This window comes from Nomascus leucogenys, unplaced genomic scaffold (assembly GCF_006542625.1).
Source record: "Nomascus leucogenys isolate Asia unplaced genomic scaffold, Asia_NLE_v1 Super-Scaffold_249, whole genome shotgun sequence".
NCBI lineage: Eukaryota > Metazoa > Chordata > Mammalia > Primates > Hylobatidae > Nomascus > Nomascus leucogenys.
This window is the reverse complement of record NW_022095768.1, coordinates 2145957-2162828: the sequence shown is the minus strand read 5'-3', so window position 1 is coordinate 2162828 and position 16872 is coordinate 2145957.

The window sequence follows — 16872 nt, the reverse complement described above, 5'->3', positions numbered from 1 at the left end:
TAGAGATATAATGGTTGGAGCTCAGAGAAGACTGGGCTGAAGGCTTTTCATTAAGTTATTATGAGAGTTTTGGCCATGGGTGCAATCCTAGGGGGAGAATGTGGCGTGAAAATTGCAGAGGGGTATGAGATACTCTAACATCGAATATGATACTGGTCCAGTTCAAAGCTCTGTACAGCTATGTTGATGATTAAATGAAATTGCATACGCCCAGTTCCTGGCACACAGTAGGCACCCAGTAAATATTAAATATATCTCCTTCTTCTCCTTTGTTTCTCTGCTCCCTTTATTCTATTTCTCTCTCTTTTCTGGCTCTATGTATTGCAGCCAGAGACTCAAGCTGACTTCTTTCAACTTCCCCAGGGTACCTAGTGCACAAACCTGGCATACATTGCTCTCCTCCAAGACTGAGCCTGGGAGAGCCTACCTCTTGAGAGCTGTCTCAAGCTGAAGTAAGTTTAGTTACCAATGATCAGTGCTCAGAGAGCCAGTTTTGCCTCCTCCCTCCCTCCCTTCCTTCCTTCCTTCCTTCCTTCCTTCCTTCCTTCCTTCCTTCCTTCCTTCCTTCCTTCCTTCCGTTCTTTCTTTCTTTCATTCGTTCATTCATTTTTTCAGATGGGGTCTCACTGTGTTACCCAGGCTAGAGTGCAGTGGCATGATCTGCCAGCTCACTGCAACCTCCACCTCCTGGGCTCAATCAATCCTCCCACCTCAACCTCTTGTGTAACTGGGACTACAGGTGCATGCCACCACACCTGGCTAATTTTTGTATATTTTTTTGTAGAGATGGGGTTTTACCACGTTGCCCAGGCTGGTCTTAAACTCCTGAGCTCAAGCGATCTGCCCACCTTGGCTTCCCAAAGTGCTGGGATTACAGGCATGAGCCACTGCCCCCGTCCGAGAGCTAATTTTCCCCCTTAGGACACACAGCAACTTCTACTGGATGATCGCACCTTAGAATGAAAATTATGTCACCTTGCATTTCCAGAACATTTTGTATTTTTTCAGAGTTTTCACAATTATTATCTCAGTTGTTCATCAAAGGATTTTTCATTATGCGTATTTTATTTACCTATAATCCTTTCCCCACTGCTGAAACAATAGCATTCTGAGTAAACACACATATGGCTAACAAATCCACTCTTATTCATAATATTTCTTTTTCTTGTTTTCCCATTTTATTTTTAAATCATAACTTTTATCTTCCAGGCCATATTATTTCACACATTTTTGTTATTCTCAAAATCATGATTTCATTCTTTCTCTTCTGATTTGTGGCACGTGCCCTCTTCATCTCCTCTCATCGACGAGGGTTCTGGCCCCTAACGCCCATTGTTCCAGTACATTCAGAGTCTCATGTTTCTGACTCCTCTCCACCTCATTCCTCTCTGAGGCAAGTGCTGTTTATTCTGCATTGAAGCTTCATATTACCTTTAACTAGAGACTTGTTATGCAAGACAACCTCATGATCGTGCAGCCTCATGCAGATTTTTCCTTTGCCCTGGCAGCTTGAATATTCTTTTCTGCTTCTCAAATCACATCTTTTTTTCCCATTCTTCATGACACTTTCCTGATTTCCCTTTCTGTATTCTTAATCTTTATCTTCTGCTATCTGAATTCATCATCTCAGCAAACATGTGTCAAGCATCTGCTATGAACCAGGCTCTGTTCATCTGGGCTCTGGGGATTCAAAAACCCATGACCTGATCTTGACTTTGAAGTATTCACAGCCTGCAACAGTGGGTCTCAGACCTGGTGGCACGTTTGAATCATCATCTGAAGAACTTTAAAAAAATACTAATTCCGAAGTCCTAGCCCTAGAGATTCTGGTTTAATTGGTATTGAGTGAGACCCTGGCATTGTTATTTTTAAACAGATTCTAATGTGCACCCAGGGATAAGAACCACTCACTAGTCTAATGGATGAAACAGATGTGGAGACAAATGATTTTAATACAATGTGAAGGCAAAAGTAAGCACAGGGGGTAGGAGGAGAACAGAAGAGAAGCCCGGGATCCAGCTTAGGAAGTGAGAAAGCCAGGCAGGTTACCCAGAGTGGATGACTCAGTGACCCGTCTCATCCCAGAAGAACTTTTTGCAGAGCCCACCCTTCCTCCCATTTTCCAATCAAATAGGAGAAATGAAAGTCTCTCCTAGAGTTACCTTTTATCTTTTTTCCCCCCAGATGCAGTGTTTATTGTTTGATTCGTAGTGCTTATTGTTTTTGGAGTTTAAATTCTCCCTGCATGTCTGATTTCAGGGTACCAATATGATGCCATTGAACGTAGGACATGATGTGCATAATCAGCTCTTGAGAACCTTCAGGTGTGGGCTCCAGCACCTCACTGGACCGCTGGGTTCCTAGTAGAGTGGAGGAAGTGTTCACTTAGCCACAACTTTGCCTCACCCTGGAGGCCAACTGAGGCATGTTAGTATACCCTCTCCCTGTAGTTCTGGAGTGAGGACATTGGAAAACTAAACAGTGGTGCTTGATTCAAGGTGCTTGATCCAATTTCTGTGGCCTTTGTCTGAAGAGGGAGGAATAAGAATGTGTCAACCTGGAATTCCCAGACTGGCTGATTGGGTCACATTTGGAAAGCTGCTCTGTGCACATCTGATTATCCTGAACCTAGGACTATGATTCTTTCTTTCTCAGAACGTGCATCAGTTTGTTATATTGATTAGCATGATTGTCTGAATAGTGTCTTTCCATGTCAAATCTATGAAAGTTTGAACCCTACATGCTTTTGCTCAATACTGTATTTCCAGTACCTAGTAATTGTACCTAGACGGACACATAGTGGGAATTGTTTTTTTTTTCAAGTTTAAGTGAAAATTTATTTATTTATTTATTTTAAATCTCCAAAAGCTTCCCATTTATTATTATTATTATTATTTTTATTTATCTATTTTTTTTTTTTTGAGACAGAGTCTCGCTCTGTCGCCCAGGCTGGAGTGCAGTGGCGCAATCTCGGCTCACTGCAAGCTCCGCCTCCCGGGTTCACGCCATTCTCCTGCCTCAGCCTCTCCGAGTAGCTGGGACTACAGGCGCCCGCCACCACGCCCGGCTAAGTTTTTGTATTTTTAGTAGAGACGGGGTTTCACCGTGGTCTCAATCCCCTGACCTCATGATCCACCCGCCTCGGCCTCCCAAAGTGCTAGGATTACAAGCGTGAGCCACCGCGCCCGGCCTATTTATCTATTTTTTAATTTTAAAATTTTTTTATTATTATACTTTAAGTTTTAGGGTACATGTGCACAATGTGCAAGTTTGTTACATATGTATACATGTGCCATGTTGGTGTGCTGCACCCATTAACTCGTCATTTACATTAGCTATATCTTCTAATGCTATCCCTCCCCCTCCCCCCACCCCACAACAGGCCCCGGTGTGTGATGTTCCCCTTCCTGTGTCCAAGTGTTCTCATTGTTCAATTCCCACCTATGAGTGAGAACATGTGGTGTTTGCTTTTTCGTCCTTGTGATAGTTTGCTGAGAATGATGGTTTCCAGCTTCATCCATGTCCCTACAAAGGACATGAACTCATCCTTTTTTATGGCTGCATGGTATTCCATGGCGTATATGTGCCACATTTTCTTAATCCAGTCTATCATTGATGGACATTTGGGTTGGCTCCAAGTCTTTGCTATTGTGAATAGTGCCACAATAAACATACGTGTGCATGTGTCTTTATAGCAGCATGATTTATAATCCTTTGGGTGTATACCCAGTAATGGGATGGCTGGGTCAAATGGTATTACCTTTTATCTTAAGGAATGGAAGAGCAATTATGAGCATAGGCTTGGGATGCAAGAAACACATTCAAATCCCAGCTCTGCCACTTACTGTGTGACCTTACACAAAATTGTGTCTGTGTGTGTCTGTGTGTATGTGTGAATTGAGGGAGCTAATGTATGTAATGTGCCTCACCCACTGCTTTACATTCAGTAGATGCTCAAAAAAATTGTAGCTATGGGCCGGTGTGGTGGCTCACATCTGTAATCCTAGCATTTTGGGAGGCTGAGGTGGGTGGATTGCTTGTTGCCAGGAGTTTGGGACCAGCCTGGCCAATATGATGAAACCTTGTCTCTACTAAAAATACAAAAATTAGCCAGGCGTGGTGATGTGTGCCTGTAGTCCCAGCTACTTGGGAGGCTGAGGCAGGAGAATTGCTTGAACCTGGGAGGCAGAGGTTTCAGTGAGCTGAGATTGCCCCACTGCACTCCAGACTGGGCAACAGAGCAAGACGCTGTCTCAAAAAAAAATAGCTATGTACACTTCAAAGTACACAAACACATGAAGGCAAATGCTGACGATGCTCAGTGTGTCTTCTTCCAGCAGCAAGGACTCAGATGACTTTCCATGTTTGCCCTGCTGGCCCATCCCTGCTTGGGGGAGATACTTCACTTGGTCTGTCTCCATGTGATCTTTGAAGGCAGGTGTCTGAGCCTCAGCTCCCATGTGCCTGCTCCTCTCCAGGTCCCTTCCCTTGTCTTCCCCAGTTGTTTAGCATCTTCTTTACCTCCAGTGTTCCTGCCAACATTGGTCCCTGGCTCATTGTCTGGTCTGAAGCTTATCATGGATCTGAATATGATGGTTCTCCCACGGCTCACTCTGTCATCCCTGCTGTGTTTTCCCTTATGGTGGCTGAGTGGTCCACTGCCATCCTGCATGGCACCCCCAGCCTCACCCACTGCTGTCGGTGCTTGTGTTGGGACTTAAGCTGGAGCTGGAGCTGGAGGGCTCCAGCTTGCCATAGCTGCCCACTGTCCTTTCTAAATGTATTATTGTTGCCTTGGCTAGGCCTCTCCTTTTCCTGGGACAGCAATCTGAGGTTTTCTTGGTCTTGAGGCCATATAGAGACCTTGATTGCCAGACTCTGACTCCCTGGGGAGTGCTTTCTTGGGTTTATAGCTTGGCCCATTCTGGAATGATGCTGTAGTCTTCCTCTAAAGCCTGCCTCCCACTTTCTATGAGCCTTCTCTTGCTCCTGAAACAGAACGATTACACTGTTCTGATGTCCTTACTTTCTTATTTCTCACCTTTCCCTGTGCATTCTCTCTCAACCCTATAGCAGCCCTCTGACCTCCTTGCATTTCCGACGAAGGTCTGTGCATGGCGTTGCCTTCCTGCTTGCTACTCCATTTGTCTCTCCTAATTACTGGGATTCTGTTTATATAGACTTCTCACTTTGGCTTTTTGGTTTTTAAAAAGTGATTTCTGCTTCAATTCAACACTTTACCGTTTCTCCTTCTCCTCTTTGTTATTTACTTCTGCAAATGGGATTATTAATTTTATTCTTTGAAACTTTTGGCTTTGTCCTCCCCTGATATGGCTTGGCTGTGTCCCCACCCAAATGTCGTCTTGAACTGTAGCTCCTGTAATTCCCATGTGTTGTGGGAAGGACCCAGTGAAAGATAATTGAATCATGGGGGCAGTTTCCCCCATACTGTTCTCATGGTGGTGAGTAAGTCGCACGAGATCTGATGATTTTATAAGGGGTTTCCCTTTTCACTTGGCTCTCTCAATCTCTCTTGTTTGCTGCCATAAAAGACATCCTTTGCTCTTCCACCATGATAGTGAGGCCTTCCCAGCCATGTGGAGCTGTGAGTCTATTAAACCTCTTTTCTTTATAAATTACACAGTCTTGGGTATGTCTTTATTAGCAGTGTGAGAACAGACTAATACATCCCCTGAGAGAGGCTTTTCTCTTATTGTCTTTCCAGATGACCCAGCCCCATTTGTCTTATGAAAGGTGAATAAAACTCCTTTTCTCTTCTTTTGAAAAATTTATTTTTATTGATATGTATATTAGATATGCATACTTTTGGGGTACAGGTGATAATTTGGAACATTCATGTAGTCAAATCATGGTAATTGGGACATCCAATACCTTTGTTAAAATAAAAACTTCAGCTGAAATAAATTTAAAGGAGTTTAATCAAACAATGAATGATTCGTGAATCAGGCAACCCCCAGAATCACAGCAGATTCAGAGAGACTCCAGGGGTGCCTTGTGGTCAGAACAAATTTATAAAAAGGGAAGTGAGGTACAGAAATCAGAAGTGAGGTATAGAAACAGCTGGATTGGTTACAGTTGTTTAACTTATTTGAACAGTTTGAACACTTAGTCCATGAGTAGTTGAAGTATGGCCACTGGGATTGGCCAAGACTCAGCTATTGTTACAGGTGCATACTCCTAAGTTAGGTTTTCAATCTTGTCTGCCTATTAAGCCAGGTTACATTGTGTCCACAATGACTCAAATATAGAAGTATGGAGTCCTTCTCAGGCCATATTTAATTTGCTTTAACACCTTAAATATATATCTTCCTTTAAGCTAGGAACATTCAAATTATTCTCTTCTAGCTATTTGGAAATATACAATTGATTAATGATAACTATAGTCGCCCTGCTGATCTATCGAATACTAGATCTTATTTTTTCCATCTAAGTCTATATTTGTACCCATCAATCAACTTCTCTTCATGCCGCTCTCCCTGTATCCTTCCTGGCCTCTGGGACATCCTTTCTTTTAGTTGTTGGTGGTGTTGGACTGATCACTCTGTCCTGACCTGGTAGGACTTTGCTCGTTCCCCATCTCCTCTCCTCGGGAGAACACAACCCACACTCATCTTGCTGGAGTCCATGGATTCCTTAAAACAGCCTGGGAGATCTGGAGGGGTAGCAACTATTATTCCTGTTTTTTAGTTAGGAAAATGAGACTTAGCAAGGAAACAGGCCTAGGAAGGGAAACTCACGCTCCAAGCTCATGCAGCCAGTAAGGGAAGAACTGGAAAGAATGCACACCAAGGAATTCCCAGTTCATTGCTTGGAGGAGAGGAGGTGAGTGTGCTACTCGGAGCCCCTAACATCTGTCATCCTGTAAAAACTATAATAAAAAGTCATAAATGCATAAACAGTGTGAAAAAGTTCAAAGGTAAACTCATTAAGTTCAGAAATATAAGGGGTATGCCTAGGGCCAAAAAAAAAGTCATCTAATGACTTATGGGACGCACTAGCACAGCGTGGTAGAATGCTAAAATAGCAGAGAGGAGCCTGCAGAGACAGGGGCCTCGGGCGACTGGTTCCCTACTGCATGTTGGGAGCTGTTGGAAACACCTTACATGCATTATTTTATTTAATCTTCACAAGAGATGAATGACCTTATGAGGTTGGTTTTATTACATCCACCAACTCAAGGCTCAGAGAGGTCAAAGCACTTGCTCACACTCACAGAGTGGCTTAGGAGCTGATTTGGGATGAGAGACCAGATCTCTCAAATTCCATTTTCATGTGCTTGCCTCCATGTCATGATCTGCCCAGTTTTCTGAAGGACAGACCTGCACATGGCCCCTGCAGGAGAGACACATCTCTCTTTGGGAGAGGTTGGCACTGGGGAGGAAAGCCCTGCCCATCAGCCCTCCTCCTGGCTGCAGCGCCCTGGCTAGCTGTACCTGTGGATGTGACTCTGTGTAGCTGTCTTTTTCTTAAGTACACAGAGAAAAAAAATTTTTTTCCATCTTGGGGATAAAGTTCAAGGAACAGCCTCACCCAGAAGGTGGGGCTGAATGCTGCCCAGCTGGCTGGCTGCCTGCTGTGAATAACTAACCAGAACACCTGGAATATGGCATGATATGGGCCAAGACAGAGCAAAGACCCAAGTTCATGTATGACCCTCATCACCCTCCTTTTACATGCTCCCAGCGCCATGGAGAGCTTGCAGTTGGGAGTTAAGAGGGGCTACTCTCCCTTCCCTTCCAGGTAGAGGTTAAGATTCATGTCTCATAGTCCTTTATTCTTCGGGGTTTTCTTGAGACTTATTTGAGTCAAATACGTGCCAAATGAGGACCTGTCCTGCTTAAGTACCAGAGTTGGAGGAGACTGACTACCTCCTGCTTATCCCTCCCTCTGCTCGCAACACCCTCCCTGTTCCTCAGTTCTTCCTCCAGGTACATCTCAAGTGTTCCCTGTTATAAGAATAGCTAATATGCTTATACACTAATACCTATGTGGCAGATATATTTATTCATTTATTTAATCCTCTCAACAGCCCTATAGCATAGGTACTATTATTTCCATTTTGCAGATGAGAAAAACGAGGCACTAAAAGGTTAAGTAATTTATCCAAGGTGACATTGTTAGTAAATGGCAGACCTGGGATCGTATCCCAGTCTATTTCCAAATATGAAGTTGGCAGCATGGTGTGGTGAAGGAGCCTGGATTGGGTTCAAATCTTGGTCCCACCACTTAAAGCTGCATGAACTTGGGAGGTGGCTTAGCCATCTTGAACCTCAATTTTCTCATATCTGAAAGGGAATAATACAGGTGGGTGTGGTGGCTCATGCCTGTAATCCCAGCGCTTTGGGAGGCTGACGCAAGAGGAACTTGAGGCCAGGAGTTAGAGACCGGCCTGGGCAACATAGCCAGAACCCAGCTCTAAAAAATAAATAAATAAATAAATTAGTTGGGCATGGTGGCGTGTGCCTGTAGTCCTAGATACTCAGGGGGCTGAGGCAGGGAGGATGGCTTGAGCCTAGAAGTTCTAGGCTTCAGTGAGCTCTGATTTTGCCAATGCACTCCAACCTGGGTGACGGAGTGAGACCCTGTCTCTAAAAAAAAAAAGGGAATAATACATCAAACATCATATAATTGTTTGTGAGGTTTAAAAACGATAAATAATGACAGTATTGATCATTTGAAAATAAGTAATACATATTGGTTCTCTTCCAACTTTGAATCAATCAATTATATTAAGCATAAAGCTTTAGCATAGAATAGTATAGCATAGAATGAGATGTCGGATCCGGAAAGGATCTTAGCAGTGACCTAATCCAGTGCATTGTCTGAAGCATGAAGAATTATTGACAGTTGCTCAAGGCCAGTCACATAGTAACTCAGTAACTGTGACAAAGATTGTGAGTTGCCTTTTCTAATATCTTGTCTCCCTTCTTCCTTAGCAATAGCATCCCTGGTTTTTAGCTGGGTTCATGGTGTCTGGGAAAAAGACTACATTTCCTAGCTTTCCTTGGAGTTAAGTGTGGCCATTTGACCATGTCTGGCCAATGAGATGCAGTGAAAAAGTCATAGGATACTTTCTGTAAGTCTCCTTCAAAAGGGAGAATGCTGCTTCTTCTCCTTTCCTCCATCTTTTTGCTTGCAAGGCAGATCTGGTAACTGGAGCTCTAGTCATCTTGAAGAGGAGAATGTCACAGCCTAGGGATGACAGTGCCTTCACACTACCATGAGTTATGTACCTCTAGATTTATTTCATATGAGACAGAAGTAAACTTCTGTCTTGTTTAAGCCGCTGTTGGTTGGGTTTCCTGTTACTTGCAGTCTAACCTAATCCTAACAGACAGCATTAGATATGGACGAGAAACAAGGTCAATAAATGTTTATTGAGTTGAGGAGGGGTCCCCCAGAGAAACCTGGCCTGTCTTTTTCCATCTCTGCAGGTATTTGGGAGAGAAGCTGGGGTTTGCACAACAAAACATCTTGAAGCCCTAAAATGACTTGTCATGCCTTGTGGGTGAGGGTGGGCTTATCTCTAGAAACCAGGGCTGTGGCTGGAGGAAGGTGCCCAGGTATGGGTGGTCTGGTGCTGTCAGTCTTCTCTCTCAGCCACAGAGGGACAAACCTGTGGATAGAGCTATCCTTTGGTTCCAAATGTGGGTCTCTGCACGTGGTCCGTCCCCTAAGCTCTCAGCTGGTGGGCTGAAGAAGCCTGAGGAAGCCAGGATCTGTGAGACGGCCCAATTACTTCGCCTGTTATTCACGTTGTTGTTACTGGCATGTTTTGAAATTGATGGTTTCTTTTCTTTCCTCAAAAAACTTGTTCCTCCGTTTGCTTTTTTTAAAATTAATTTTTCAGTCATAAAATATTTCAAAGATAGAGAAGAACAGAAAAGAGCATAATGAATACCTATTTACCCATGATTAAGCTTTATCAAATCGTAACATTATGTCATATTTGCATCAGATCTCATTTAAAGAAATAAAATATTACTGATATAATTGAAGCTCTCTGCATATTCCACTCCTACCCCTGTTCCTCTCCCTCCTCAGAGGTAACTATTACCATGAATCCAGTGTTTATTATTCCTATGTATGTTTTTATACTTTTTTTACATATTTATGTATTCATTAATACAATATAGCATTACTCAGTAGGGTTTTAAATTTTATATATAAATTGTAGCAGATTCCACTTATCATTGAGTATTCCATTGTATAAATATACTACAATGTATTTCTCCACTTTCCTGTTGATGAATATTTATGCTGTTTCCTTTTTTTTTCTTTTTTATAACCCACACAATGCTGTGATGAATTCCTCTACTTACCTCCTCCTGGGGAACAGTGAGAATGAGAGGGTTTGTTTAAGGCAAGTGTCAGCAAACTATAGCTTATAGGTCATACCTGGCTACCACTTGTTTTTTGTATGCAGCTATGAATTAAGAATGGTTTTTACATTTTTTTCTTTTTTGAATTTGAATTTTAACTTTAAAAATTGTGGTAAAATGGGGCCTGGCATGGTGGCTCATGTCTGCAAACCCAGCACTTTGGGAGACCAAGGTGGGCAGATTACCTGAGGTCAAGAGTTCGAGATCAGCTTGGCCAGTATGGCGAAACCCCATCTGTACTAAAAATATAAAAATTAGCCAGGCGTGGTGGCACATGCCTGTTATTCCAGCTACTCGGGAGGCTGAGGCAGGAAAATCACCTGAACCCAGGAGGCAGAGGTTGCAGTGAGCCAAGATCACACCACTGCACTCCAGCCTGGGCGACAGAGGTCTCACAAAAAATAAATAAGTAAATAAATAAATAAATAAAAATAAAAAATTATGGTAAAATATGCATGACAGAAGATTTACCATTTTCACCATTTTTCAGTGTATAGTTCAGTGGCATTAAGTACATTCACGTTGTTGGGTGACCATCACCACCATCCATCTCCAGAATGTTTTCATCATCCCAAACTGAAACTCCGTGGTCATTAATAACTCCCCTTTCCCGCTTCCCCTAGCCCTGACAAACCCCATTCTACTTTCCGTCTCTGTGTACTTGACTACTCTAGGTCCTTCATGTAGGTGGAATCATGCCATATTCGTCCTTTTGTGACTGGCTTATTTCACTTAGCATCATGTCTCCAAGGTTCATGCATGTTGAGGCATGTGTCAGAATTTCCTTACTTTTTAAGGCTGAATAATTTTCCATTGCATGTGCATATCACATTTTGTTTATCCACTACATTTTTGATGGTTAAAAACAATAAGAAGACTATTTTGTGGCATGTGAAAAGTATATAAAATCCAGATTTCAGCGTCTATTAAAAAGTTTGATTGGAACACAGCCACAGGCATTCATTTAAGTGTTGTCTATGGCTGCTGTCATGCTAAAACAGCAGTTAGTTAAGACCATATGGCTGGCAAAGCCTAAAATATTTACTATCTGGCCCTTCACAGAATAAGTTTGCCAACTCCTGCTGTTACGTAATTACCTAGAGGTGGAATAATGAATGGTAAGGTATGGGCATCTTCAGCTTTACTAGATGTTGTAAAATTGCTCTCCAAAGCAATAGAATTAAGTACTGTAGTGCTTGAGTTTTTTGTAAACTTCTTTCTTTCCTTTTTGGACAGATTCTTTGTTTAAATAAAGGTGCTGGAAGGGCCTTTAAAAGGCACTGTGTAGTCAGTTAATGTTGCTGCATACAGACAACTTTGAAATTTGAATAGTGGCAGAGTGTGGTGGCTCACACCTGTAATCCAGCACTTTGGGAGGCCAGGTGGATGGATTGCTTGAGCTCAGGAGTTCGAGACCAGCCTGGGCAACATGGCAAGATGTGGTCTCTACAAAAAAATGCAAAACTTAGCTGGGTGTGGTGGCATGCACCTAGAATTCCAGCTACTTGGGAGGCTGAGGTGGGAGGATCACTTGAGCCAGGAGGTGGAGGTTGCAGTGAGCTGTGATTGCACCACTGCACTGCACAGTCTGGGCAAGATGGAACAAAAAAGAAGAAGAAAGAAAAAAAGAAATTTGAGTGTTTTACAACAAGCTTTTATTTTGGGCTCATGGACCTGTGCATTGGTAGGGTTTGGCTGATGTGTAACGGGCTCAACTCAGCCTGACTCCAAGCAGTGAGTTGAGCTCAGGTTTGCTCCACATGCCTCTCATCCTCCTTGGACTTGTAGCTGAGGCAAATTTTTCTCATGGAAAAAGGCAAGAACTCGAGCGTAGGCCCACACGAACACTTTTCAAGTCTTTGCTAGTGTTGTGTAACCATCCTGTTGGTCAAAGAATAGGCAGGCCCAAAGTCAAGAGCTCAGGAAATACACTCTGTCCATCGTGAAGCCATGGTATGAGTGTGGATGTATAATTCCACTATAGGGGAAGGAAGAGCTGGGGTCAATAACTGAATCTACCACAGATATCAACGGTTTTTAGTTTCAGGACCTTCCTTCCTTCCTCCCTCCCTCCTTCTCTCCCTCCCTCCCTCCCTTCCTTCTCTGTCTCTCTCTTTCTCTTTCTTTCTCTCTCTCTCTTTCTTTCTTTCTCTCTCTCTTTCTTTCTTTCTCTCTCTTTCTTTCTTTCTTCTTTCTTTCTTTCTTCTTTCTTCCTTTTTCTTTCTTTCTTCTTTCTTTCTTTCTTTCTTTCTTTCTTTCTTTCTTTCTTTCTTTCTTTCTTATCTTTCTTCTCCTGTTTTTCTAATATCTTTTTTTTTTTGAGATAGGGTCTTGCTCTGTCACCCAGGCTGGAGTGCAGTGGCTGATCATGGCTCACTGCAGTCTCGGCCTTCCAAGTTCAATTGGTCCTCTCACCTCAGCCTCTCAAGTAGCTGGGATCACAGGTACATGCCACCATACCCAGCTATTTTTTTTTTTTAAGTAGAGACAGGGTCTCACTATATTGCCCAGGCTGGTCTCAAACTCCTGGGCTCAAGGGATCTGTCCACCTCGGCCTCCCAAAGAGCTGGGATTACAGGCATGAGCCACTGCACCCAGCTCTCTTTCTCTCTCTCTCTCTTTCTCTTCTTTCTTGGAGACAGGGTCTCTCTCTGTTGGCCAGGATGAAGTGCAGTGGTGTGATCATAGCTCACGGCACCCTTGAACTCCTGGGCTCAAGCGATCCTTCTGCCTCAGCGTCCGGATAGCTGAGAGTACAGTTATGCACCACCATGCTTGGCTAATTAAAAAAAAAATTATAGAGACAGGGGGTCTCACTATTTTTGCCCAGGCTAGTTCAAAACATTTTCTTGAAACAAAACCTTATGTGGAATTGTAATGTAATATGGAGAAAAGTGAAGCTGCTCTGATTGAAGTGGGAGTGGGGGTGTGCAGAACCCCTGCCTGCTCAACTCCCCTCTGTTCCTGGAACACCTCTGTGGAGTCCCCCAGCTTCACAGAATGTAGTTTGATAGCCAGTCTCCTACACTGTTTCCTCTTCCAGGCGATGTCAACACTCTCCCCGCTGCAAGATCCAGGGATCTGCGGCAACACAACCAGGAGCAGATCCTCTCTGAGGGTTGAGTCTCAACATGCGGCCCAAAGGGGCACCTCCTAGAAGCTAGGAGTAAAGAGGATGCCTGAGGCCACAACTGAATGTGGGCAAAGTAGATGACAAGATTCCAGACAGACCTGGTTTGCTCTGTGGCTCAGCCCAAGCTGGCTGGATTGCCACAACTTCAGCTCCTTGCCTGCCTCCGACTCAGGGAGGGAGATCCTTGTCCTGTGGAACATCTGGCTGTCATGTCATTAGTCTGCTGTCAGAGGGATGGTGGCTTCTTATCACTATTGACTTTCACCATGGTCTTAGCAGCACCTTTTGGGCAGGCAGTCTGGTTGCTGTTTCCAGAACAGAGCCACAGGCCAGCTCCATCCCATGTGGCCTCTGTAATGCTTTCCTCCTCAATAGGCAGTGTGAGAAGCCCATCCACCAGAGTTACAGTGTGGAGGTGATGAGTCAGACCACGTCCTATTGTGAGCTTGCAAGGCTGCTTTCACTAGGTGTTAGTTCCCTGTGTCTGGCTGGACCAGGAAGCAAGGTCCAGCCCCCTCTTCTCCTCTCCATGCCCCAGTAGGCTCCCCTGCCCGTTCCAACCCTCTGGCAACAGCCAGTCTTCCCCTCCCAGGCGCTGCTCCTGGAGCTCAATCAGTAACTCCATCTCCAAGCTTTATGTTTCCCATTAGATTTCTCCTAATTTTCTTGTCCTTTACAACCTGACAGTATCTGTACTTTTGTTCTTGTGATCTAATTAAAATTAGTGATTTAATGAGACTACCCTGGGAAGCTGCAAGAAAGGCAGTGATGGGCAGGATGGAGACAGGAAGGTAAGCAGACACTTGGTGTCTATAGGGGCTTTGTCTTGCATTTATTAATTCTACAAATGTTTATTAAGCACCTATTATATGCCAGCATCCAGGCTAGAATGAGAAGATAGTGACAAACAAGAAAATCGAGCCAGATATCTGTTTCTCCCCCTCCCCACTTGCTGGTGAGGTCTTGCCGCATCTGGACATGTTTTCCGTAGCCGACTTCCATTTGTTTGGCTGCTGAGCTCTGGCTGGCTGCTTAGACATTCTGCTGCTGTGCGCTCATCCCAGCCAGAGCAGCTTTACAGACATTTACTGCTTTTACCCTTGAGTTTGCTTCACTTTTTGAACAAAGCACCTTGAACCTTCAGGGCTGCCTTCTCCAGGGGCCCAGCCCTGGAACTGAATTTTTTTTTTTTTTTTTTTTGAGATGTTATCTTGCTCTGTCACCCAGGCTGGAATGTAGTGGCGCTATCTTGGCTCACTGCAACCTCCACCTTCTGGGTTCAAGTGATTCTCATGCCTCAGCCTCCCAAGTAGCTGGGACTATAGGCACCCGCCACCATGCCCGGTTAATTTTTGTATTTTTAGCAGAGATGGGGTTTCACCATGTTGGCCAGGCTGGTCTCAAACTTCTGACCTCAAGTGATCCACCCACCTCGGCCTCCCAAATTGCTGGGATTACAGGTGTGAGCCACCGCGTCCAGACTGGAGCTGAAATTTTGCCCCCTACTCAACTCTATCCTGAGCTCTGGCCTGGCTTGTTCTCACCTCCCTGTCTTAGACTCTAGAGAAGTGGGCACTCTTTAAGGCCAACCATTGACTTCTGATAATATAATTAGATAAAGGCTTCTGGACTAACTCCATTGCCTTTGTATACATTGGCTTCCTCTGATAAGAAAACTGGGTAGTAACTAAAGCCACATTCTCTGGAGAGATGAAGGATTAACCAAGAGGAGAGCAAGCTTCCACTGTTTATTTAGAATGTTTAAGGAACCAGAAGTGGGTAGCTGCTGCTTGATTCTCTTTATCATGTGGGTGCCTCTGTCTCCTTCTGTCTTCTTGTCTGTCTCTGTCTCTTGTCAAGCCTGATTGTCCCAATACTCCCAGCAACTTTGGAATTCAGGGGTCTGCCTTACAGCCTCATGAGCTCTGTGTATGTTTGCAGAACTCTATTTTAAGCAGTATCAGAGTTTGGAGCTCAGTTTCAGCCCTCTGTGTGGGAGTGCCTTAGTGAGATACTGGCAATCCGGATTCAGATTCTGTGAAGTAGCTTAACTTCAGATCATTCCTCCAGGGTTGCATCTCCTTGGATTTTGAATGATTGGTTTTAGACTTTTAGCCTCAGGACTTGGCATTTCAGAATGTTAGGTCTCTGCATAGCTTAACTAATCTACATTGTTGTTGACCTTTAATCAATAAGAGATGGTCTTGGCTTACCCGTGGGACAGATTCTGTTTTACAAGATTTCTTTCTTTCTTTATAGAGGCTCAGGGGTAGGGTGATGCCTTTCCCACTTTAAACAGTCATTTTAACCTCTTTTGATGGGTATGTTCTTGGGAGTACAGTATGTTCTTGGGATGAAGGATGGAGATGCTGGAGAAACACAACTTTATATCCCCATCCTTTGGAGTATAACAGATCTTTATCTTGATCAAACATCCAATGTCAGCTTTTTCATATGTAAAATGGGATGCATATGTGTGTGTGTGTGTGTGTGTGTGTCTAGGGAGGGTAGCAGAGACTACTAAACATCTTTCTCATGGAACCATAATGGGGTTTGACAATGTTATGTGATTTTTCATGGAAATCTTAAACAAGAATACAGTTGTGCCTAGGCAGGCAATACACTAATACACTGACTGGGACCCATCTGCAGCTCTTAGAACACAACAATAGCTAATATAATTAAGCACTTACTAAATGCTTCATCTCACTTGAAATTCACAGCCTCCTAATAATAATTTGAATTATTATCATCCCTATTGACAATTAGGTCCCTCAATAACAAATGGCAAAGGAAGGGTTTGCGCTCAGCTCAGACTTGGCATCAAGGCTCTGTAACCTTCCACTTTGTAGTGACTGGAGCTGTTGAAATGATTATTCCAGTGTAACCTTTTTTTTTTTTTTGGACAGAAATATTTCTAGTAAGGATGGGTCAGAGGCCTAAAAGCAGGTCTATCTATCTCCCTGCCCAAGTTCTTTCCACTTCACTAGGCTGCCTGTGAAGCCTGAGATCCATCACTGCATCTTGGAAAGTTGTGACATCATGTAATTCTCTTGGCTTGAAGGCCACTCTGTCCCACTGGCTGTTGAATGAGGATGCTTGTCAGTGAATTACATTTTTCTTAAGCATTTTTCCCATGCTAACCCATTATGATGGTTTTTTAAGGAAGACAAATGTTGATTAAACATGTGCTATGTATAAGGCAATTTCACACACATTGTTCCCTTTTTCTCCTCATGCCAATATAGGAATGGTGAAGTAGGAATAATTATTCCCATTTTACAGTTGAAGAAATGGAGGTGACAATACACTCACTTTAGCTTATGGAGACACAAA